The sequence below is a fragment of the Anolis carolinensis genome, chromosome 2 (assembly GCF_035594765.1).
Source record: "Anolis carolinensis isolate JA03-04 chromosome 2, rAnoCar3.1.pri, whole genome shotgun sequence".
In the NCBI taxonomy this organism is placed as follows: domain Eukaryota; kingdom Metazoa; phylum Chordata; class Lepidosauria; order Squamata; family Dactyloidae; genus Anolis; species Anolis carolinensis.
In genome coordinates this window covers 158,936,827-158,961,850 of record NC_085842.1, presented here as the reverse complement: position 1 = coordinate 158,961,850, position 25,024 = coordinate 158,936,827, and the positions used below count along the sequence as shown (strand labels likewise).

Here is a 25,024-nt window from a genome sequence, read left to right as displayed (position 1 = left end):
ATCAATTACTGGAGCTTTATCCCATTCATTTTTAAAAGAAAAAAAGCATCAGGGGTCTAGCAAGCAGTCAAGTACTTCTCTCCTCTACCTGTCAATTACAGAGCATCGTATACCTCTATAGCGTAAGTTGCTATATGCACATTCAGACTGTTCAGCAACCAACCACACACACAGTCCCATCCCATTCGTTACTTGATTCCATTCTATTTCTCTATCAACTCATCTTCTTAGCACCAAACCTTCCAAAGAGTATCTCCTACAGCAAAGATAGTTTGAAGCACTGAAAAAAGGAATACAATTCAGCAGAGCAGAAGCCTCTATGTAACGAAATAACAGGAAAAAAAGAGTCAAGTTACAATAATGAAAACCATCATCATCATCCTTGAAATGCATAAAGCATTGCGCTTAGAAAAGCACAAAGCTTCTCACTAAAAGAGCATATTAGTACTACAGAGTTGCCATTTTGTAAGAGATGGGTTGCACTTTGGACACTAACAACAACTTGATGATAATTTCCCTTTGATATTATTATGCCAATGATGATTTTCCTCTTTCACATATGTATATACTTCCTCCTGTTCCTCTGTCTGCAAAAGTACCATAACTTAAGTGTGGTTTCCATCATATGGGGATCAGGAAGACAGCAGGGCTGTACCTATCTTTAATGACTACAATATTTTCAAAGTGGGGGAAGGAAAATATGTGGCTATCAATATCATTTCAGTGCAGTATATTACAAATGGGTGTGGTGCTCATGACTGGATTATTTTGTTGTTGTAGATCAGGGCGTCTTAAATGTTTTCAACCTGCAAATGCTTTTATATAATACCAAATATATAGGTATATATAATAGGTATAAAAATCAAACATATACTGATAATAAATCTGCATTTGCAAGGCTTGTAATCAGGTTGATTTCCTTTTTATGAAGTACAGCTGAAGCATTTTCTGTAAAGTCCATTTTAAATATTGAATGTTGTTGCTAACAGTTCAGTGCAAATATCTAAAACAGTAACTACCTCGTTTTCCCAGAAATAAGACATACCCATAAAATAAGCCGTAGCAGGATTTCTGAGCATTTGCGCAATATAAACCATATCCCAAAAATAAGACACAGTGATAGATGTGGCTATGCAGAATACTGGCGCAAAGCAGTAAAGAAGACAAGCAGCCTTTCTCATCTGCCCCATTGTGACAGCTGATATCTCGGAGGGACAAGGGATAAAATCACTGACAGTATTGTTGCCAATGCACTCCAAGCAGGTTACGTGGATAAGAGATACTCATTTAATGAGTGCTCTATTGCTCGACATGAAAGATTGGGGCCAATGGTTCCAAAGGAAATGGATTTGCAAGAAATTCAGGATAGAATTCCAGGCTTGGAGAGTTATAACGATGTTCCAGAAGAAGACAACTTAACTATATCTGAATAAATGTAGATTGTTGCACCATACTTAATTTAAAAAATAAGACATCCCCTGAAAATACGCCATAGTATGTCTTCTTGAGGAAAATAATAATAATAATAATAATAATAATAATAATAATAATAATAATAAAAAACTTTATTTATATCCCGCCACCATCTCCCCAACGGGGACTCGGGGCGGCTTACATGGGGCCATGCCCAGAACAATACAATATAGCAAAAAAAATAAAACAACATATCATAATACAATTACAACAATACAAAAATAATCATGTACAGTACAACACAAAATCAAAAAAGCAATATAACAGGGCGGGCCGCATGAACACTCAGTTAAAACCTGGGGTGAGAAAAAGATAAGAATAAAACCACGGGGAGCAGAGACATAAAATAGCAAACAGTCTGGAGGATAGATGAAGGGGGGAGTAACAAAAAAGTGTGTAACAGTTACTCTCCAAAAGCACATCGGAAGAGCCATGTTTTTAGATCTTTCCTAAAGTCTAAAAGAGTGGGGGCTTGCCTGATTTCAATGGGCAATGAGTTCCACAAACGGGGGGCCACAGCGGAAAAGGCCCTCTCCCTTGTTCCTACAAGGCGGGTCTGGGATAAAGGCAGTGGCGACAGGAGGGCCTCCCCTGACGATCGAAGAGATCGGGCAGGTTTATGGTAGGAGATACGGTCACGAAGGTAAATATAAGACAGTGTCTTATTTTCGGGGTGAAACAGTAGGTGGCATTAAGAATTTTTTATTGTTGCCAAGGTTTTTATGACCCAACATTGAGTTAAGGAGTCCCCATTTGTGACCAGGACCCACAGTTTAAGAAGCAGTGGAGAAGACAAAAAGGAAGAAGATGCTAAGATATTTCCCTATACTCCTACATACCAAAAGGAGTATTTTTAAAACGTAGTAACGCAGCCCCTGCAAATCGTAATTTTATTTCCACATATATTTTTCTTTTAAGGGATCCATTTTCAGCCCTCATGACTATGACAAAATATTACGTGGGAAAGATCAGCTGAAAATCTCAGAAATCTCTTTATGCAGAACATTTGTTTGACTACCTACCTTTATCAACTCGGAGGATCTGGTTCCAGTCATTTCAATACCTTCTCTATCCCTTCTCTGATTATCGAGCAAAAAGTAACTACTTCAGCACATTTAGCCCAGTACCCATACACTTTGCAGCTAAATTATGTGTACATATGAAACAAAGCTTGCTTGCATATGAGCCGGGCTTGACTGGGGCAATCTGGTTATTGCATTTTAAAATCACACCTTCCAATGAGATTAGGGGATTAGATGTGGGTTGCCATTACAGTAAACCAATTGTCTACGCAGTGTGATCAGTGAGAGCAATCAGCGTAGTGATATTCTTTCCCACTTAAAAAAAAACCAGGTTGCAATTTCATTATGTCTTAGTGGAGAACTGAGTCTTGCTATTTCCCCTCCCCACACAGACACGCAAACAGGACATCCTTTTATTGCTTTGGCTTCCAGATTACTGATGCAAGCTTCTTCATCGCAAAGTGCCCTTTGTCCAGGGGGAAAGATTATTTCCAAGTGGGTCAGTTATGTCTCAAAGGGTATCCCACCCCAAAAGGCTATGAGGGCTAGAAACAATCCAATGTTTTGTTTAGTTTGCAGGAGATGTAGATGATAGGAAGTAATGAAAACAACACTCAGAGAGAAGGGAGATGCCATCCATGGCTAAGTAACAGTACAAAATGATTATTGTAAAACAATGTAGGTGCATAGGTTGGCCCCTAAGAGAGAAATTATTCCAAAGAGCAATAGCACTGACTGTTTTAGCAGAACAAAACAGCTTTCAAGTTTCATAGAACTATTATTCAGATTGATTTTTTAAATGAGGGGAATAAAAAAGAGATAGCTAGAAACAAGATGTTTCATATACTGAAGAAAGGCCAGATAAAGCTTCCCTCCTATGCTTGGCTGCCTGGTTATCAGATAAAAATGTACGCCACTCTACATGTCCCTCTATCTCTCTTCTCTTTCCACCTCTACTAGCACAAAAAAATGCCAAAATGGGGGAAAATAGAATAATTGCACAATAGCCTTTTATTTGAATTACTAAGCACAGTCCAGAGACACTCCTTGCTCCAATTTCAGATAATATCAAAAGGCATAGCATATTCATATAGATGTGTGCAGTCAGCTTTCTGTATGCACAGATTCTGCTTCCATGGATTCAACCATGCATTGCTTGAAAACATCTTTCCCATGTCCCAAAAATGCAAAAAGCAAATCTTGATTTTGCTATTTTATATAAGGGACACCATTTTACTATACAGTTATATGAAACCTACACATTCATGGATTTTGATATCTACGAGGGTCCTGGAACCGAACCCCAATGTATACCAAGGGCCAAATGTACTCAGAGGTAAGCCATTTCATCAATGGGGCTGACTTTTGAGAATGGCATCAGAGGGTGGATATTTGCAGATTAGGGCAAAGTCCAGTTTACCAGATGTTTTTGAACTATAACTCCCAACTTGCCTGAGCATTGGCTATTCTGGCTACAGAAGTGGTTCACAGCCTTTTTTTGACCAGGGTCCACTCTCCAACATTAGTACCAAAAGGGTTACGAATCAGTTTTTGGTCAACTTCAGATTCGGTTTAGGTATTTGGGATTTTGGTTCAGAAAACTGCACTGGATAGACCACATCAGCTCTAGTTTCTGATACAAAACATATGCCATATACTAGTTGCCATCTGCTCACCCACAGAAAATCATATTTAATAATCTAGAGCTGATTTTCCCCGCATGTCTCACGGACCTTATTTTAGGTGTCCCAGCCCACCAGTGGGCCGCGACCCACAGGTTGAGAACTACCGAGCTAGACTAAGTAGAAGTAGCATTCCAACAACACCTGGATAGGAATACAAGTCCTGTGCTTCTTGTTGGGCAAGGCTGTGATCTTAAGCATGCTGGCTAGAGAACAAGATTCCCCAAGGAATACAGGTTTTGCTTCAAAGTAAGCTGGCTTAAAACTCAATTATAATAAAATGACTCTGTACCTGTATCAAAGCACAGGTAGGAAAAGAAGCAATGATAGGGCTCATTTTGAAAACATAAAAGCAAATTATTGTCCGGATATTTTTACAGTACAAATCAGGGTGCCTTGTACAACAGAGAGCAACATATGGACGGGAGAAAACTTGCAAAGCTGGAGATTCGTGAGGAAGGAAAGATCTTAAAAGTCACTTTATCTCCTTGAGGAAACAGCTGTACTCTTAAGAGAAGAAGAGGCACTGTTTATTGCTCCATGATCTAGAAAGCAATTCAGTCAAGGGGGGAGGGAGTTAAATGGGGCAATAAAGATCAATGTCTCCTGATAAGAGGAGACCAGGTCTTATATGTCTGAGGAAAGTCAGCCCAGCAGCACGTCCTGCTTAACTCACCCTTAACCGCAACTGATGACAGGACATAAGTCTGGGAAAGTGTGTCCAGCTCTGGCTGTCCCTTCTGGGAAAGAAAAACTACAATGTAGAAGGTGGCCTAAATACTCTAAAACAGGCATGGGCAAACTTCGACCCTCCAGGTGTTTTGGACTTCAACTCCTAGAACTTCCTGGGAGCTTAACCAGCTGTTGGGAATTGTGGGAGATGAAGTCCAAAACACCTGGAGGACCGAAGCATGCCCATGCCTGCCCTAAAGGCACCAGATCCTGTCTGAGAGTAGAAACTAAGCAGGGGCAGCTCTGGTTAGTAACCGGATGGGAAACAGCCAATGATTCCCAGGTGTTGTGGACTATATTTCAGAGAAGTGGTTCCCAACCTTTGGACCTCCAAGTGTTTTGGACTTCAACTCCCAGAAATCCCAACCAGCTTACCAACTGTTAGGAATTGTGGGAGCTGAAGTCCAAAACATCTGGAGGCCCAAAAGCCTCAGAGGAAAAGAACTGGCAAAACCACCTATTACTTGCTTAACAAAACCCTACAAAATTCACAGAGTTAACATAAGCTGACAGGTGACTTTAAATACACAGGAGGAGGTAGTCAAGAACTATGAGATGTAGGGGCATTTTCCTAAAAACGAAAAGGCTACAGCACTGGGGGGCTTTTAAAATGGGAAGACGCATGAAGCCAAGTATGATAGTCTCTTAGCCTTACCTACAGATGCTAGGGATTGAACTTGGGACCTTCTGCATACAAAGTAGGTGCTGTATTGTCAGCTGTAATGTGCACACCACATGAATAACTTATAGAACCCAGCTTAGACTGTAGGCAGTATACAAAAGTCAGATCTATCAACTAAACAGAAGGTCCACTGGTACCTATGAATATTGGCTTCTAGGGAACTATTACAGGGAGGCTTCTTCAACTCCTGATAATGAACATCTGCCTAGCCACCTAGATAAACAGAACAGCAGACTTAGGTGAACCTTGGTCTGGTCCTACAAAGTTATTTTTGGTTCTTAAATGGCCTCTACAAAAATCAGGCATAACTTTCAATTGTTCAGCCTGTTAAGAAACCCATAGGGAACTGGAAGAACAGCTCAGAAGAGAAGATTTCTAGCACGGGGAAGAGGAGATAGCTGTGTTAATCTGTCAGCCAAAATAACCATGGATAGCTTAGTGGCACCTTAAAGCCTCACCAGGTTTATCCAGCATAAATTTTATGGACTGCATATTCATTCTATCAGATACATTGCTTCAGCGGGTAAATATTAGCAGAGAAAATGAATGCTGTGCTCATCTTTCAAAATAAGGTAATGTAAAATGACTTTTATTGAGCTATCTCCAGGTGATACTGCAGTGAATTATTTGTGCTGAGGTGTTCTTGCTAGGCACTATTCAGGATACTTCTTTGCCTAATTTGACATTATCCATCACCGACCATTGCAGCCTCTTACTAAAATGTAAGCAGAAATGGAACTAAAATACATGTTCTGCCTTGTGAAAAAGAGACAATATTGGATTTCAGGGCAAATCCATGAAAAGATCAACTTTCACTCTATGTCCCAATTGGTATTACATTACATTAGTATGTGACTTCCCCACCATATACAGCTCCTCAACTGGCAATGTCCAACATGATACTTATTCTTTACAGTAATTAACATGATAGATTGGAGATAATATGTAGAGAATTCAGGGGTATCACACTAGACAATGATACCACTGAAAATGATAACTGCCCTAGTGCCATCCTATGGAAACCTGCAGTTTGGTGAGGTAATGAGAAATCTCTGTCAGAGATTTCTAATGCTGTGGTTCATGATGGTGGACTAATTAATTCTGACTACAGTCAGCCCTCCATATCCATTGATTTCACTATAAATAATAGAATAGTATAATAGTGGTCCTGGAAATAATCCCTAGCTGATATCAAAAGTCAACTGTGCCTTACAAAAATACCAATGTCAGGATTACATGTGCTGGAACCATATTAAAATATAAATATCACATAATATCAAACTGCTATAATTATGTCATGTCTATACATGCTTCATCTTCTTTAATTTTTTTAACCAGAACCATATCTACTTATTAGAGTGAGACACATCAGAGAAATAGTTAGAATTAAAAGAACTGTGAGACCTAGGAATCTATTTACAGTACCGAACTGCTGGAAAGACTTCACAATCTTTCTAACCCACAAAATAGACATTACACTTCAGCTATATAGCCATTAGAGATGGGGAGTCATGATGTTACTGCTATTTCAAACAGCTGGGAATCAGAACTTTTTGCTGATTTATGGCAAAACACCCTAAGAAGTAACAGCCTGGAAATGCAGTCTCAACTGGTGTCCACTGCTGGTGTAAAACACATGTTAAAATGCTCTTCAGACCATCTTATCGCCTTAAAACAGTAACTGGGCACCGGGTGAAGTATTAGAGACAACTCAGTTTACATTTCATCAGCCAAGGCCATTGTAATTCAAATATTTGCACTGCATGGATTGATTTAACAACCCTATGCCAAAGGTTCCCAAATGTGACTTGCTATGTTACAAAAAATAAACAGGAGGCACATTTGAGTCTTATATTTGCACAAGTTACATACATAATATTTATTATGGTTGCAGACTGGTCAAACAAGAGTTGAATAGAGTCCATTCCGTTTCTATAAAAATAGGAGTTTCAACCATGGCCTCGTGATTGGATGGTCACATGCTGTACCTACAAAAGCCTTTATATTAGAGTTTCTCAAATTATAGTCATCCAGATGTTTTGGACTTCAGTTCCCACAATGCTTAACGGTTGGTGAGGTGGCTGGGATTTCTAGGAGCTGAAGTCCAAAACCCCTGGAGGAACAGAGTTTGAGAAATACTGCTTTATAGACTGCACTGTAGAATTAATTCCACCTTGAATCCTGGGAGTCGTAGTTTGGTGAGGCACCAGGACTCTTTGGCAGAGAATGCAAAGGACCTTAAAACTACAACTCCCATGATTCCATAGATCAGTGGTTCTCAACCTTTGGATCCCCAGATGTTTTGCCCTTCAACTCTCAGAAATCCTAACAGCTGATAAACTGGCTGGGATTTCTGGGAGTTGTAGACCAAAACAACTGGGGACTCACAGGTTGAGAACCACTGCCACAGATCGAGTCAGGGCAGATATAGTGGTACCAAATTGCATTAGTTCTACAGTGCAGAGATACACCCACAGTGATGCAAAGGGCGGTCTCTTCTGGGAGCAGGTAATTTCTGCTTCAATGTAAGAGTCTTCTGCATACGCCTGCATGGTCACCAATATGGAAGGAAAGCATCACAAATAGCCAACATTCTGGTGGTTTCAGCAGGTGTTTGAATGAATCCTTATTGGTTAGCCCACCGACTTTGACCCAATATATACTGCATAGTCTCATGGTCCATAATCAGGAAAGATGAGACTATGCAGTATATATCGGGTCAAAGTTGGTGAGCTAACCAGTAAGGATTCATTCGAACACCTGCTGAAACCACCAGGTTTTGAGCTCCTTACGAAAGGAATGCAGAGTAGGGGCCAACCTAATCTCCTTGGGGAGGGCATTCCTGAGCTGGGGTGCCACTACTGAGAAGGCCTGCTCCCGCATGCCCACCAATCTCGCTTGGGACAGTGGCGGGAGTGAGAGGAGGGCCTCCCCAGCAGATCTCAAGGACCGCCCTGGTTCATAGGGGAGATGTGATCACGGAGATAGGCAGGGCCCGAGCCAAATAGGGCTTTATAAGTCAAGACCTGCACCTTGAATTGGGTGCAGGTCTTGTTATTGGCAGCCAGTGGAGATGCTTTAATAGGGGCATTGTGTGCTCCCTATAACCAGCCCCAGCTGGAATTTCTGGACCGTCTTCATGGGCAGCCTCACGTAGAGAGCATTGCAGTAATCCAGTCTGGATGTAACCATGGCGTGGACCACCGTGGCCAAGCTTTAATTGTGCAAAGGCCCTCCCGGCCACCGCCGACACCTGGGCTTCAAGCATCAGCAATGAGTCCAAGAGGACCCCCAGATTGTGGATCTGTGCCCTCAGGTGGAGTGCAACCCCGTCGAGCACAGGTTGCCACCCAATAACCCGATTAGTCCCACAACTGACCAGGAGGGTCTCTGTCTTGTCTGGATTAAGCTTCAACTTGTTAGCCCTCATCTAGTCCATCACAGCTGCCAGGCACTGGTTTAGGGTCTGGGCGGCTTCCTTGGAGTTCAGTGGAAAAGAGTAGTAGAGTTGGGTGTCATCTGCATAGACATGGCACCGAACTCCAAAACCCCAGATAACCTCACCCAGCGGTTTCATGTAGATATTAAAAAGCATGGGGGATAAGATGGAACCTTGCAGAACCCCACAGGTCAACAGCCAGGAGTCCGAGCAAGTATCCCCCAGCTTCACCATCTGGGTTTGGTCCCTCAGGAAGGAGCGGAGATGTCCAAGAGAACCAGTAGGGATGCACTCCCCCTGTCGAGCTCTCTGCGGAGGTCATCCACCAAGGCGACCAAAACCATCTCAGTCCCGTAACCAGGCCTGAAACCAGATTGCGACGAATCTAGATAATTGGTCTCGTCCAAGAATTCCTGGAGCTGAGAAGCAACCACCCTCTCCAAGATCTTGCCCAAGAATGGGAGGTTGGAGATTGGTCAGTAGTTGTCCAATAATGAAGAATCCAATGTGGTCTTCTTCAACATAGGTCTAACAATTGCTTTTTAAAGGCAAGATGGTATATGCCCTTGTTGAAGAGAGGCGTTGATGATTCTCATGAACCAATCAACCAACCCCCCACTGGCAAGTTTAATAAGCCAAGATGGGAAAGGATCTGAAGCACAGGCGGTCGCCCTCACTACTCCAAGAACCTTGTCAATGTCATCAGGCTAAACAAGTCGAAACAAATACAACAAAACCTGACAAGCAGATGCCTCAGTTACATCCCTTGGTTCTGAACAAACGCAGGCGTCCAAGTCGGAGAGTATTCGAGCGACTTTATCTGCAAAATGATGCGCAAACTCGCCAGTTCGAGTTCTCTGCCAGAGGCTCTCTAGCCCCTGCCTCTTGCACTTCATCACCACCAGCTCCCCGATAAACCAGGGGGCTGGTTTGGATCGTTGCGACAAGAGGGGACACTCAGGGGCGATCTTGTCTACTGCCCTGGAGATCTCCAAGTTATAGAGGTCTAACAGGGCACCGACAGGATCGTCACCCAGCATGGAAGGAAAATCCCCAAGAAATGTCAGGAATCCATCTGGATCCACCAGCCTCCTGGGGCGGACCAACTTAATGGGTCCTCCACCCCTGCGGAGGTTCAAGGCTACAGTGAGTCTAAAACTGATCAGGTAATGATCGGTCCATGACAATGGAATAATTTTTTGCTCTTCCACACCAACATTTTCCCCGTCCGTGATGAAAACTAGGTCCAGAGTGTGGCCAGCTACATGGGTAGGCCCAGCTATCACTTGGGGCAGTCCCATGGTCATCATGGCGGCCATGAAGTCCAGAGCCGCGCCAGACAGGGTGGCCTCCGCGTGGACGCTGAAGTCTCCCAACACAATTAGCTGTCAGTAAGAGGTCAGAAGCTTCTTTTACTCTTGAACAGAATATCAGCCAAGATGGCGATCGCGACCGCGTTTCGATAAACTCACGACCCTGCCCTCCTACTGGTGCAGGCCGCCTCCCAGTCTGGCGAGGTGGCCCTGGTGAAGGAGACTCAAAGTGGGCCGCCTCCCACGGCACCCTGAAGCAGGCCTTGGGGCAGCGGGAAACAGCATGACTGAGAACGGGGAGTTGGTCTGCCTTCTTCTCCAGAATGTTTTTAGAGTTTTTAAAGTCTTCCCCTCTCCCTTCTTCTTCTCCTTACCGATGTGTATGGAGGGGAAGAGGCAGCATCAAGGGATAAGGCTGGGATCAGAATGACAGGTGGGAAGTTTTCCCTTTCTGTATTTGATGTGTGTGAAATTTACCTTCAAGTCACCTCTCGACTTTTGAATTTAGTAAGATCTTCTCAGGCAAGAAATACCCAAGAGATGGTTTTGTGAGTTTCTTTCTCTGAAATGCAGCCTACAGCACCTGGGATTCATAGGCATCCTCTCATTCAAGTACTAACGAAGGCCGGCCCTGTTTAACTTCCAACCTCTCTATATATTTTTTCACAGAGCAAACCACAATTGGGAGAGAGAGAAGATTTAGTGCAGGAAGAGTGAAGGAGGGAAAAGATAAGTCCTCTCCTCCAAGAATTGTGGCTCCAATGTCTTTTAAGACCCCCACCACCATCATTTCTGTGATTTCTGTAAGCACTTCTAAAATACATATATAGAAGGGTTAGTCTTCGGATGCCATCTGGATTCAGGTTTGCTCAAATTCTGCTACCAAGAAGAGGAATACAGTATTACATAATCACAGGAAAAAGCAAGTGAGGCAAGTTAAACAGGTATGGACAAAGCTAATAAAGCCACAAGAAAAACTCTGCAGGGGAAGGAAGGCCATGGCATTTTGGAGCTCTGTCCCTCCAGAAAGATGAAGTTTGTATGCAGGCCAAAGTCCAGAAAAGCTATTTGAGTACCACTCCCAGAGTTCTAATGTCAACATAGATACTCTAACTGGTGGGTTCTGGCTGCTGCAATCGAAATAAATAACTTTTTCAAGCTCTGCTTCTGACCACTACAAGCAATTATGCTCATTTCTCTGGTCTTCAATCTCCAAGCACTGCTTGCACTTCCAGCTCACCAAAGAAGTCCCTCTTTCTTTCCTCCTTTGCAGTAACCAAACCAAGTTACTTTGTCACCCACTCTGTCTCTGCAATCGGATGTCCAGTTGTTGGGCTGTCTAAGAGCCATCCCAAAACAGTGATTTCATCTGCTAAGTAGGTGGTAAATTCATCTCAGCAGACAAGACTTATCTCTGGCTCTGGGAGGAAACAGACTGGATTTACCCAGCCATTCACCACCAGAAATAACTCCAAGCAGATGACACTTTGCAGATGCTGTGGCAGGACGGAGACAGCAAAGATTTCTCTGCCCACTGCAATGGCTCCATTTTCTAAAAAGACATTGGTGCTATTACTATTTGGCTGTATCGTCAGTCCAGCAAAACTTGCACTCTAGTTCACCTTCCTAATTCAATAGTGTCAGATTCTCAGTTAAGCCAGAAGACTAAGGGCCATTCACACTATAGATTTATAGTTCCATTTATAAATTCAATGTTACTACTATAGCGATATCCTATGGGAAACTGGTATCTGCAGCTTAGGGAAGAGCATTTAGAATTCTCAGCCTTTCACCAGGAGTCCATGGGACAGAACCACTTCCATTGAAATGGAATAAAATAGTACTATAATTGTGCAGTTTGAATAGGCTCAAGGTCAGAGAGGAGGACAAGGAAGATATGAACCAAGAACCCCAAAACCAACCTGCATATTACAAACCTCTAAAGTATGGGAAAGCTACCTTTGGGATAGCAACTCTTAGAATCCCCCATCTGAAGAAATGATGTATAAATCATTCTGGAAGCTGACTGAAAAAAGTAACCCTTCCAGCATCTGGTCCTGAGTCTATTAAACTGAACAACTTAAATCAGTGATTCCCAAACTGTGGTCTGTGGATTATCAGTGGTCCCTAAGAACTAAATTATGGTCTGTAGACTCACAGTTACTAAACCACTGCAACAAGAGCAATGGGGATGTCAAGAGGGGAGAGGCTGACTATCCATGAGAAGCGCAACAACAAGCCTCCTGACTGCTGCTTCTCCTCCTCCTCCGTCCCCCTGAGCAGAGCCATTCCACATGGCACCTGGAACCAGGAGTGCCTTGGTGTCTTCATTTTTAGACCAGTTCCTGGGGTTATTTGGGGTGCTGATTCGGAAAATTGCATAGAATTGACCACATTAGATCTAGATTATTAAATAATAACCAAACCAAATCTTAAGTTGACCAAAAACTGACTTGTAACCCCTTTGGTACTAATGGTCCATAATAGTTGCCGATGAGAGTGGGAGAATTAAACTTTTCCTTGTGGGGTGTGCTACCTAAGTTTTGTCCCCAGAACAAGGCATTTTATTTGTGGAAGCAATTTAGGAATAAAGAGAAGAATACAGTCACTTTTCTGTAACTATTTCGCTAAAATTATCTGTATCTATGGTTTCAACCACCCACAGGTTGAAAAATATTACCCCCTCCAAAAAAAAAAACAAGTCTTAATTTTGCCATTATAGACATGGAACTCCATTTTACTCTGCCATTGTATACAATGGGATCTCAGCAACCACAGGTTTTGATATCTATGGAGGAGTCCTGGAACCAAACCCTAGAGCAGTGGTTTTCAACCTGTGGGTCCCCAGGTGTTTTGGCCTACAACTCCCCGAAATCCCAGCCAGTTTACCAGATATTAGGATTTCTGGGAGTTGAAGGCTAAAACATCTGGGGACCCACAGGTTGAGAACATTACCCTAGAGGTTATCGAGGTCCCAATGTATGTTTCAAATCATCTCAGAAGTATTATTATTTCATTTAATATTATTTTTAAGAAAAGGGGGACTCATAAGGAGCCTCTCATAGTATCACCCATTTTGATCAAGAATAAGGTTACAGAAGAGTAGGATACGGCACAGGCAAATGAGGATAAGCAAAGCAATGAGCCAAACAAGCTAGAAAGAGAAGTAAGAATCAAACATTGCAGACAATAGCAAAACAATGCACGAAGGCACTAAGACCACAAATCATCTTTGGGTGTCTAGTTGTTGCAGTGTATCAAAGACTCTGCTTGTGATGCACTGGTTAAAAGCACAGCACAGAGAATTCATGTAGGAAGTTCACCATTGGGGTCACCAGGCTTCCTTCCAATTCTGGGGCAGTGAAAAATGAAAAGATGATGCAGCCTATGCAACAGAAAGTGAAACTGGAAGGTCCTAGCAGCATGATAGAAGATGGTCAAGATGGAGACAGGCTGCAGGAACTGAACTAAGTATCTACAGTGTTCCCTCACTTATTGCGGGGGTTACGCTCCAGGAACACCCGCAATAAGTGAAAATCCGCAAAGTAGGAACACTATATTTATTTTAATATTTATACATTATTTTAGTAGTTATACACTATTTTACGTCTTTATCAACCTCCTTCTCCTCCCGTTGCGACTTGGGCTCCTTTTCTCTCCCTTCGGCTTCTCCTTTCTCCCTTCCTTAGGCTGTAAACTGTAATTTTTTATGATTTATAATATTCTTTTAGAGTTTATTGAAAAACCGCAGAACAGCAAATTTGCAAAAAAGTGAACTGCGAAGTAGTGAGGGAACACTGTACTCACTGCAGTAAAAGCTAAGGAAAAGGAGCAAGGGTAACAAAAGATACATGATTGGTTAGTTTCCCCAGCTTATCCAGGCATAAAGATTTAAAGCCATCTCCACCCTTCTTCAAAGGAAGAGCATTAACAAATGACAGTGGTAGTCAGAGACCAGTTTATGTGGCCTCTTCTGTAACTTAATCTTTTGCAACGGGTCAAAAAGAACTGTAGTATACACTATTCTAAAATATATCCAGACCATACATATGTATATAATCATCCATTGCAATATCACTTTCTTTATTTGTTTTCATTACAAGTTGAGTATCTCTTATCCAAAATCTGTGGGACCTGAACTGTTTTGGGTTTTTTTTCTGGATTTCAAAATTCCTGTCTATATACATACATACATACATACATACATACATACATACATTCATAATGAAATATTTTGGAGAGGAGACCTACATTTAAACACAAAATGCATTCATGTTTCAGATACACTTTATGCAAACAGCCTGAAGATAATTTGATAGACAATATCTTTAATAATTTTGTGCATGAGAGGAAGTTTGTGTACAATGAACCACCAGCAAAGGTGTCACTACTTCAGCCCACCATGTGGACAACTTCAGATTTTGGACTATTTAGGATTTGTCATTCGGATAAAGGATAACTTGTATGTTTTTAACTTATCAGCTCAAATCCAGGGAGAGTGGGTGAGCTCCCTCTGTCAGCTCCAGCTCCCCCTGTGGGGACATGCGAGAAGCCCCCCACAAGGAGGGTAAAACATCAAACATTTGGGCGTTCCCTGGGCAACGTCCTTGCAGATGGCCAATTCTCTCACACCAGAAGCGACTTGCAGATTCTCAAGCCACTCCTGACACACAAAAAAGCTAATGTTGCTATGCTAGTTTTTTGCTATTTGTCATGGGTAACGGGAGTTCATGATGTTTTAATGTCTTAAATTGTTAATTTCTCATTCAGCGGAGTACATGTTCGTATATTTTATTTTTGGTTGTAACTGTCTTGACTTTATCTGCTGTATACCGCTTTGAGTCCCATCATAGGAGGAAAGCAGGATAGAAATAAATAAATGAACAACTAACGCCCAATCCAAACCACAGCAACCTGGATTAGATTTTTCACTGAATGTCCACTGTCCCAACAATCTCTTTCCTGATAGCATAAATTACATTAAATCCTTCACCAGTTGATTCTGCAAAATTAGAGCTCTTTTGTTTGTTGATGTCAAGAATACCTCCCACATTCTCTAGCATGATAAGCCACAGAGAGCCACCACTGGGAGATGTTTTTCCAGAGACCCTGATCATTGAAAATCTAAATGGGGGGGTATAATTATAATCTAGAGTACTGTGTTGTTTCTACATGAAAATGTAGCTTTCAGAAAACAAAAATGCAACAATTCTGCCCCATATCTTTTTCCCTGAGGCTAATTGAACCCTTTAATTGACTAATTTTCTCCTAACCAGGACCACATGACAAGTTTGGCAGGGCAGCAGAAACATGAATGATTCCAGCGAGAAACAAAACAGAAACATGAGCAGAAAGAAAGCTCTCTGTGTGCCTGTCTATTTGTACATCTGTCTGTTGTTCTGTCCAACAAACTGGTCTGGTCAAACTGGCTCCATAGGCGATGGCTGCTTAAATCAAACCGAAGTTGCTGTGGTGAGAAGTACCAACTTTGGTGCTAAGGCTCTGCCAGAGAGGGAGGTGCAAAGAAAAGGGTGTTCCCAGATAAGCAATTGTTAACATGATCCATATGGTAGACAAGTTGCTTTTCTGTTTAACCAAAATGATAATAGCAAGAGGAAAGAATGCAGGGGAAGAGAGAAGGGGGGTAGTCCTAAGAGAGAATGGATGTCAGGACAAAGCCTGCTAGTTAAAGCCGAGTTAAAAGAAAACTCATTGTGAAAAGAACTGCAGCTTTCTGATTCTTTGCAGCTTAAGCCTCACAAACTGCGTCCACCCACCCCCTCGATGGCAGATCCAAAACCTCGAGCCCCAGAAACCAAGGCAGATTTTCCTGTGCCAAAAGCTCTCACAGATCTATAAGTTTTTTTTAGGAAATAGTGACAAAGATTCTTTGTGAAACAGCACAGGAAATTAATATGATGCTCATCATACATGCCAAGCTTTTATATGTGTAATGTACAATTCCAAATGACCATTTTACTTTTTTTCTAGGATGTATGAGTAAAATAGAAAGAAAAATAATGCTCTCCTAGGGGTACCAGAACCACTTTCCCAAAGTATACCGTAACTACACATCTTCAAATAGTAGCTCAAAAAGCATGAACACATCCAGGATTAGTTGTTTTTGTTTTGTTTTTTTCGTGTCAGGAGCAATTTGAAAAACTGCAAGTCGCTTCTAGTGTGAGAAAATTGGTCGTCTGCAAAGACATTGCCCAGGGGATGCCTGGATGTTTGATGTTTTACCATCTTGTGGGAGGCTTCTCTCATGTCCCGGCAGGGGGAGCTGAAGCTGACATAGGGAGCTCACCCACTCTCCCCGGATTCGAACCGCTGACCTGTTGGTCAACAGGCCTGCCGGCACAAGAGTTTAAGCCAATGAGCTAGTTAAAAAGGTCAATTAGTATCCATTAATTTTATAAACACACTGCACATAAGTATTTGCCTTCAAAAACCGTATGGTTGCGAATGACTTCAAAATGAAAATTACTTCAAAACGAAAGTGTGGCTATTAACAGGATTCAGGCATTTATTTTCTTCAAAAGCTACACAATGACAGTGCCCAATCTCTTTCCTAACCTTTAAGCATCTACTCTACTGAAAACCTTCACTTTCTGCAATAAAGAAAACTTCATGGCAACACAATTCTAAGCATCCTCTGAGACCAAAGAAACTTACATCCAAGCAAGTGTGCAAGGTCTGCTTTTCTTTTCATTAAATCAGTGTCTGCCAACTGAAAGCGCTTTAGTTGGTTAATCATCTGCTTTTAAACAGATGGATTGCTTTCAAATGCATCTCTGTACATTGCTCAAAACGCAGCACAGGCATCTAGCTGTGATAGTAACGGAAGTACTAGACCTTAGAATGGATTCCTATACAAATCCATTCAAAAGTAAGACTCACTGATTTCAATTGCCCTATAATTCCAGATAAATGTGCATGGGACTTTCACCTTAATATGCAGCAATTTCCGGTCATGTTTAAAAGACTATCTATAATTTCTCACTATAGTAATCTACCAACCAAACAGCCCCCCAAAAAAGAGCATGTGCATCAACTCACAACCTCACAGTTAGCATCTCCAATTAATCACCTTACATTTTCATGAATCAATATACTGATTAACCCTATTAAAGTGTATGTGTGTGTGCACGCGTGTGCCTTTCAAGTGGCCTGTTAACTGATTATGACCCCATGAATTTCATAGGGTTTTCTTAGGCAAGGATTCCTCGAGGTGGTTTTGTCAGTTCCTTCCTCTGAAATATAGCTACAGCACCTGGAATTCATTGGCGGTCTCCATTTAAGGACTTTCAGCCCTGCTTTTCATTACCCAGTTGTTGCAAGATGTAATGCAGAAAACCACCATTTGCAGAATGCTTCAGCTGGTTTGCTTACTGATCGGAACTGTAGCTCTCCTGAATCTCACTGACAATGAGTTATCAAAAATACTTGGCATACAGAGCTGGAATGAATTCGAAAGAGCAAAATACCTCTAATTCCAATATCCAATTCAATATAAATATTGTGTTTTAAAAGGCTTTCATGGACAGAATCACTGGGTTGCGGTAAGTTTTCTGGCCTGTTTGGCCATGTTCCAGAAGCATTCTCTCCTGATGTTTCGCCCACTTCTATGGCAGGCATCCCCAGAGGTTGTAAAGTCTGTTACGAACTAGGCAAGTGGGGTTTATATATATCTCACAACCTCTGAGGATGCTTGCCATATATGTGGTATATACATCAGGAGAAAAGCTCACAGCCACCCAATATAGATATTGTGGCATAAACCAACGTGTGAGAAGTGCCACAATATTTTTGTGTTACAGTTGGATGTGGAAATGTTGTGTTTTTGTTGTGATACTACGTTTTAATAAGTATGCTAGAATAACATTTTTATACTATTACATTTGATTATTCATATTTTATTTTGTTCAATTCACCCCAATTCTGTGTGCTAAATAGATTTTTCTATGTTGGGATTTACTTCCCTTTCCCTCCCCATTGAACTATCCAACAAAAAGCATCAATGAAAGGCATTTTCACTACCAATGCATCAACCTAAGCAGATGGCATTTTGGAAACCTTTAAAAAAAAACAGCTAAGATATTTCTAACCTGGAAGTAAAAATATGTAGGTACCTGAGGTTTAACTTTAAATACTGCTATATTCATACATTCCCTACATTGTTTATGTAACATTCTTTTTTAAAAAACAACAACAAAACAAATAAAAATAATAATTTTCTGTTTCCATCATCTCTTTGGCAATGAAATAGATATCTACTTTTTCCTCTTTGGAGCTCTGAGGAACAGAGGCAAACAACCATACCATCAGGTTGCCATGAATTTTCTGGGCTGTATGGCCATGTTCCAGAAGCATTCTCTCCTGAGGTTTCGCCCACATCTATGGCAGCCATCCTCAGAGTTGTGAGGTCTGTTGGAAACTAGGCAAGTGGGGTTCATATATCTGTGGACTGTCCAGGGTGGGAGAAAGAAAGAACTCTTGTCTGTTTGAGGCAAGTATGAATGTTGCAAGTGGCCATCTTGATTAGCATTGAAGGGCCTTGCAGCTTCAAAGCCTGGCTGCTTACTATCTGGGGGAATCCTTTGTTGGGAGGTGATTAGCTGCCCCTGATTGTTTCCTGTCTGGTATTCCCCTATTTTCTGAGTGTTGCTCTTTCCTTACTGTCCTGATTTTAGAGTTTTTTAATACTGGTAACCAACTTCGTTCATTTTCATGGTTTCCTTCTTTCTGTTGGCATTCCACAGATATATAAACCCCACTTGCCTAGTTTCCAACAGACCTCACACCCTCTGAGGATGCCTGCCATAGATGTGGGCGTAACATCAGGAGAGAATGCTTCTGGAACATGGCCATACAGCCCGGAAAACTCACAACAACCCAGTGATTCCGGCCATGAAAGCCTTCAATAACACATCTTTTTAAACTTACCCTAACTCAATTAAATTCAGAGAAACTAAGCTGCTGAATGGAACATATTCTTCTTATTATTATTCCATTTCCCTCCTTTTCTTTTTTGATGAATATGTTTGTTACCTTAGCCTAGTTGTCTGCACTGTTTTCAGATTATGTCATTAAATCCCAATATTGGCTCTTTGTGTTCATTCCTCTCCAAGAAAACAAAGGGCCAAAGGGCACTTAGGATTATAGGGAGACTATAGGAGTGATCTGAAAGAGCTGTTCAACAGTGGAACTCACTGCCTATGGTAGAGGCTTTTAAACAGAGAATGGATGGCCACTGTTTGGGGACGCTTTGATTATGCTTTTCCTGCATGGCAGGGGATTGGATTAGATGACCCATGCGGTTTCCACCTCTATGACTCTATGAAAAATCCTAATTTTAGGAAAGTGCCAGTCTTATTCAATGCACTGTGCAGCCATACGATTTGCAAGGGGCTTTTAAAGACAAGAAAGGGCGAAGATTAATCAGAACAGGCTACGTTTTTTGCTTTAGGGATTCCAGAAGGGCTCCTTCTCTGAAGGCATGTGCTATTTTGCTGCATGTTCTGTGTGTGTGTGTGTGTGTGTTTGGGCTATGAGGCCCCCAAGATCAAATTCTTGCCGGAGAGGCGGTGAGGCCGGAGCCGGGCAGCGTCACTCCATTCCTGCAGAGCCTTCGTCCAACCTCCCTCCCTGCCTCCCTCCACCCCTCCCTGCCCTGGGTTGCATTTCTAGAGTGTGCAAAATAATGTCATGGCTGATGGGAGAGACGCTGCCTCAAACTGACATTGTTTGAAGCCACTCTGCGTGCTCCTTGCAAGTTTGGCTAATTGACAGCTCACTAAACCCACAACCTGGGGGGATTTTTTCAAAGGCAATCAATAGGAAATGCAGGAGCAGCGGAGGGAAGGAGAGAGAGAGAGGCGCCCAGATTTAAAGCCCCCCTCCTGGCCTTCCCCTCACCCCCTTCCTCCCCACACTTTCCCTGCGGCCTGCGAGATAGAGACCCCCGGACAGTGGCAAAGAAAAGGGAACAGCCCCTGCCACGCCAAATCAAAATTCCTCAAGAGACGGCTGCTCCTCTCGCCCCAGGGGGCCACCAAAGACACAGCACACAAACAAAGGCCCCTGGTTTCTGGTCGCTCCCAAATATCACACGCCAAGCCTTGTTCTCCAACTGCTGGGCAAGGAGAGGCAAAGGCACACATGCACACATGTGGGTTAATGCGCAAATGTATACAGGCAGTCCCTGAGTTGCAAACAGCCGACTCACAAACAACTCATATTTCAGAATAGGGGTGAAACAATAGGAAGTGAGAGAAATCTAGCAATTCACTCCTGGAAGAATTATCATGGGGAAAAGGTGTCTCCACCAAAACTGTATCACCAATCCTTGTTTTCACAACAAGCCACATTTCTCAAAATCTAATGATCACAGGGACAGAAAGTGAGGTGAAATCTTCTGAACAGGGGCACAGACAGTAAAACAAACCCCACAGAGGAGTTACACTTCAGAAATGTAGCTATTCTGACTCACATACAAATTCAATTTAACAACAAACCTACAGAAGCTGCCTTGTTCATAACGTGGGGACTACCTGTACAGGAGAGACTCCATTAACCGAAACTCAAGCAACCAGCAAAAATCAAATACAGTAGAGTCTCGCTTATCCAACGTAAACGGGCCGCCAGAATGTTGGATAAGCGAATATGTTGGATAATAAGGAGAGATTAAGGAAAAGCCTATTAAACATTAAATTAGGTTATGATTGTATAAATTAAGCACCAAAACATCATGTTATACAACAAATTTAACAAAAAAAGTAATTCAATACACAGTAATGCTATGTAGTAATTACTGTATTTAAGAATTTAGCACCAAAATATCACGATGTATTGAAAACATTGACTACAAAAATGCGTTGGATAATCCAGAACGTTGGATAAGTGAGTGTTGGATAAGTGAGACTCTACTGTAATCAAAAAGCTAATACATTGTCAAAGGCTTTCATGGTCGGAATCACTGGGTTGCTGTGAGTCTTCCGGGCTGTCTGGCCAAGTTCCACATGCATTCATGAAACGTCAGGAGATCATGTTTCTGGAACATGACCATACAGCCCGGAAAACTCACAGCCTTAAGTGGCTGAGGTGGAAAAGGAAAGGGTCTGAGCCTGTTAGGAATTGTGGGTGTTGAAGTCCAAAACACCTGAAGGGCTGAAGTTTGCCCATGCCTGAAATAAAGCCAACCCCAAATTGTTCCCGCTTCCTTCCCTATGTCCCTATATTGGGAGAAAGGCAGATAAAAAATGCAGTAGATGAATAGATAAATGAGTTTCTCAGTTGGACAAAAACCAACATCAAGCAGCATCTCCCTGGAAGGCATCCCAATTCTCTGGCCATACCCTCCTGTCTCTTTTCCCCTGTGCAATTGGGGGCAGGATTTCTGCAAGCCTGGAAGGTGCCCCCACTTTCCCTCCAGAAATGAACCCACAAAAGAGGGGAAAATTATGTAGAAACAGAGCAAGGAAACACTGGGGAGACCAAGGCAGCTTGAGTGAATGGAGATGGGTCTTTCTTTCTACCAAATACAGGGTATGGGTTGCTGTGAGTTTTACGGGCTGTATGGCCATGTTCCAGAAGCATTCTTTCCTGATGTTTCGACTGCATCTTATGGCAGGCATCCTCACAACCTCTCAGGATGTGTGCCATAGATGTGAGCAAAACGTCAGGAGAAAATGCTTCTGGAACATGGCCATACAGTCTGAAAAACTCACAGAAACCCAGTGATTCCGGCCATGCAAGTCTTCGACAACACATTAAATACAGAGTGTGCTTGCAATGAATTGGGGGTAAGGGGAAGAGAGAGAGACCAACCTCCTCCTCCTGGAACCCCACCCACGCAAAGGAGACCCTTCCCCATAGCCGGTTCCAAACCCTAAGGAAGCAACCCCTTGAAGGCTCCCATTGCGTTGCAACCCTCTCCAGATGTTCAGCATGGGTCTTTGGGGGAGGCAACTTGGAGAGGTTCAGCAACTGTAGAGAGTTTTTTTTTTAGGAGGGGGGGTTCAGGATGAGTCTTGGGGAACAGTTCTTGCGGAAGGTTCACATTGGGTCTTTTGAGGGGAGTCAATATTACTCCTTGGGAAGCATTTACTACGGATTGTTGTATGTCTTTCGGGCTGTGTGGCCATGTTCCAGAAGTATTCTCTCCTGACGGTTCGCCCACATCTATGGAGAGAATACTTCTGGAACATGGCCACACAGCCCGAAAGACATACAACAACCCTGTGATCCTGGCCAGGAAAGCCTTCGACAACACATATTTACTACAGATCTTTTTTTTGGGGGGGGGGGGGAGGGGGGAGAATCCAGCATTGATCTTTTGGAGGGTTCTCATGGGCTTTTGGAGAGGTTGCAACATGGGTCTGGGGTCGGAAGTGGTTAACATGGATCTTTGAGAAGTTAGCATGGGTCTTTGATGATGATGATGATAATTATTATTATTATTATTATTATTATTATTTTATTTATAGACAGTCCTCTGTCACTGAGAGGACTCAGAGCAGTTTAAATACAAAGGAGGCAAACATTCAATGCAGTAGTTAACAAAAACAAAACAAATCTAGCAATGCAAACAACATCAATAGACTTATAACTACTAAAAATAGAAATAATATAAATTAATAATGAGAGATACTAACATTTAAATAAACATCATTAAACTAAAAACACAGAGTCCCACAGTCTGGCTTAAGTCAAGATGCAATTTTCCAATGCTTCCGAGTCCTGGTGCCTCTTTCTTTTACATATGTAGCACCACTGAAGGGCAAAGTATGACCTGGCAAGGAGAATCTGGCTGCAACAACCCAAAATTGTCGAACACATAGAAATCTCAAAGGACTCTGCAAACAAACAAAGCAATGGGGAAGTACCGTATGTTCTTTAAGCTTAACAAAAGTTACTTTGCTGGGCTAACATGCTCAAAAAACGTCCAGCCAGCAATCTTCCAAGATCTGCCTAGAGTTGTACCCTTAGGTTTTCCCTTTCCGTGAACTAGCACAGCACTGATGATGGGGATATTGTCTTTCACCTCACCTGAGCTTTAAGAGATCCAGGTGGGTCATGTAGTCCATGTACACAGAGAGCTATGTTTTCCAATTAGTGAATAGCTGAAGAATGCCAGAGGTACTGTCCTGTTCCCACTTGCTGTCAGTCTCATAGAATCATAGAGTTGGAAGAGACCTTGTCGTGGTCCATCCAGTCCAACCCCCTACCAAGAAGCAGGAAAGTAGCATTCAAAGCAGCCCCAACAGATGGCCATCAGCCTCTGTTTAAAAGCCTCCGAAGAAGGAGCCTTGACCACACTCTGTGGCAGAGAGTTCCACTGCTGAACAGCCCTCACAGTGAGGAAGTTCTTCCTAATGTTCAAGTGGAATCTCCTTTCCTGTAGTTTGAAGCCCTTGTTCCATGTCCTAGTCTCCAGGGAAGCAAAAAACAAGCTTACTCCCTCCTCCCTGTGACTTCCCCTCACATATTTATACATGGCCCTCCTCACGTCTCCTCTCAGCCTTCTCTTCTGTAGGCTAAACATTCCCGGCTCTTTAAGCCGCTCCTCATAGGGCTTGTTCTCCAGACCCTTGATCCTCTTAGTCACCCTCCTCTGGACACCTTCCAGCTTGTCAACGTCTCCTTTCAATTGAAGTACTCAGAATGGGACACAGTGTGATTCCAGGTGTGGTCTGACCAAGGCAGAATAGGAGGATAGCACGACTTCCCTGGATCTAGACACTAGACTCCTATTGACGCAGGCCAAAATCCCGTTGGCTTTTTAAAGAGCCGCATCACATTGTTGGCTCATGTTTAACTTGTTCCCCACGAGGACTCCTTCTCATGACCAGGGAATGAGACTCATAGCAAGCCCAATCCTTCCTGTTTAGATTTAGCATATCTTTAGGGAGGTTCGATGTCGATTGGGGGGTAAGGGGTCTTGGGTGAGATTCATGAAGGATTTGGGGAGAGGATTCAACATGGATCTTTGGAAGGGGGCTGCAACGTGGGTGTCGGAGTCCACTTCGGCCTTTTGGGTGGCGGCGCCGGCCCCTCTCCGCCCCCTCCCTCCTTGGCGCACCCCATGCGCCCTCCCCCTCTGACAGCCTCACCTTCCCGCTTCCCATGCCGCGGTTAGCGGGACCCGTCGGCGCAGCCACATGGCCCGCGCAGGCCCGGAGCACCGTGGGGGCGGCAGCAGCTTCGGCGGCAGCAGCAGCAGCAGGAGCGGCAACCGCGGGGGCGCCTCGGCATCTTCTTCGCCTGGCCTCGGAGCGCGGCCCAAGCGCGGCCGTGCCTGCCTTCCTTGCTCCCTTCCCTCCCTCCTCCCTCTGTCCCTCTCTCTCTCTCTGGCCCTGCGTGCCGCCCCTCGCTCGCCCACGCAGCCTCGGCCGGCCTCCGAGAGAGGACCACCCCGCCCCCGCCACGCCCCTTCCCCTCCGCCCGCTCCTCCTTCGGCTCTCCTGTTCCCTCTTCCAGCCAATGGGGGTATCTGCCCCTACAGACTTAACGCAATTTGGGCCCGCTTTACCTGCCCTGGCTCAATGCCGTGACATCCCGGGAGCCGTAGTTATTCAGAAGGTCTTCAGCCTCCTCTGCCTCATCAAACTCCCACGATTCCATAGCCACGGCCCTTGGTAGTATCCAATTGTGTTAATTCGACAGTGTAGATCAGTGCT

The 25,024-nt window shown here is 43.2% G+C and overlaps 1 protein-coding gene across 1 annotated transcript in view; it reads right to left on the bottom strand.

Annotated features, from left to right (window-relative positions):
• The window catches only part of fignl2 (fidgetin like 2), a 77,005-nt gene extending 52,277 nt beyond the window's left edge, over positions 1-24,728 (bottom strand). The window contains exon 1 of the mRNA XM_062970947.1: positions 24,458-24,728. The gene's annotated coding sequence lies outside the window, so the exon portion shown is untranslated. The remainder of the gene's footprint in view (positions 1-24,457) is intronic.
• Positions 24,729-25,024: the final 296 nt, after the last annotated feature.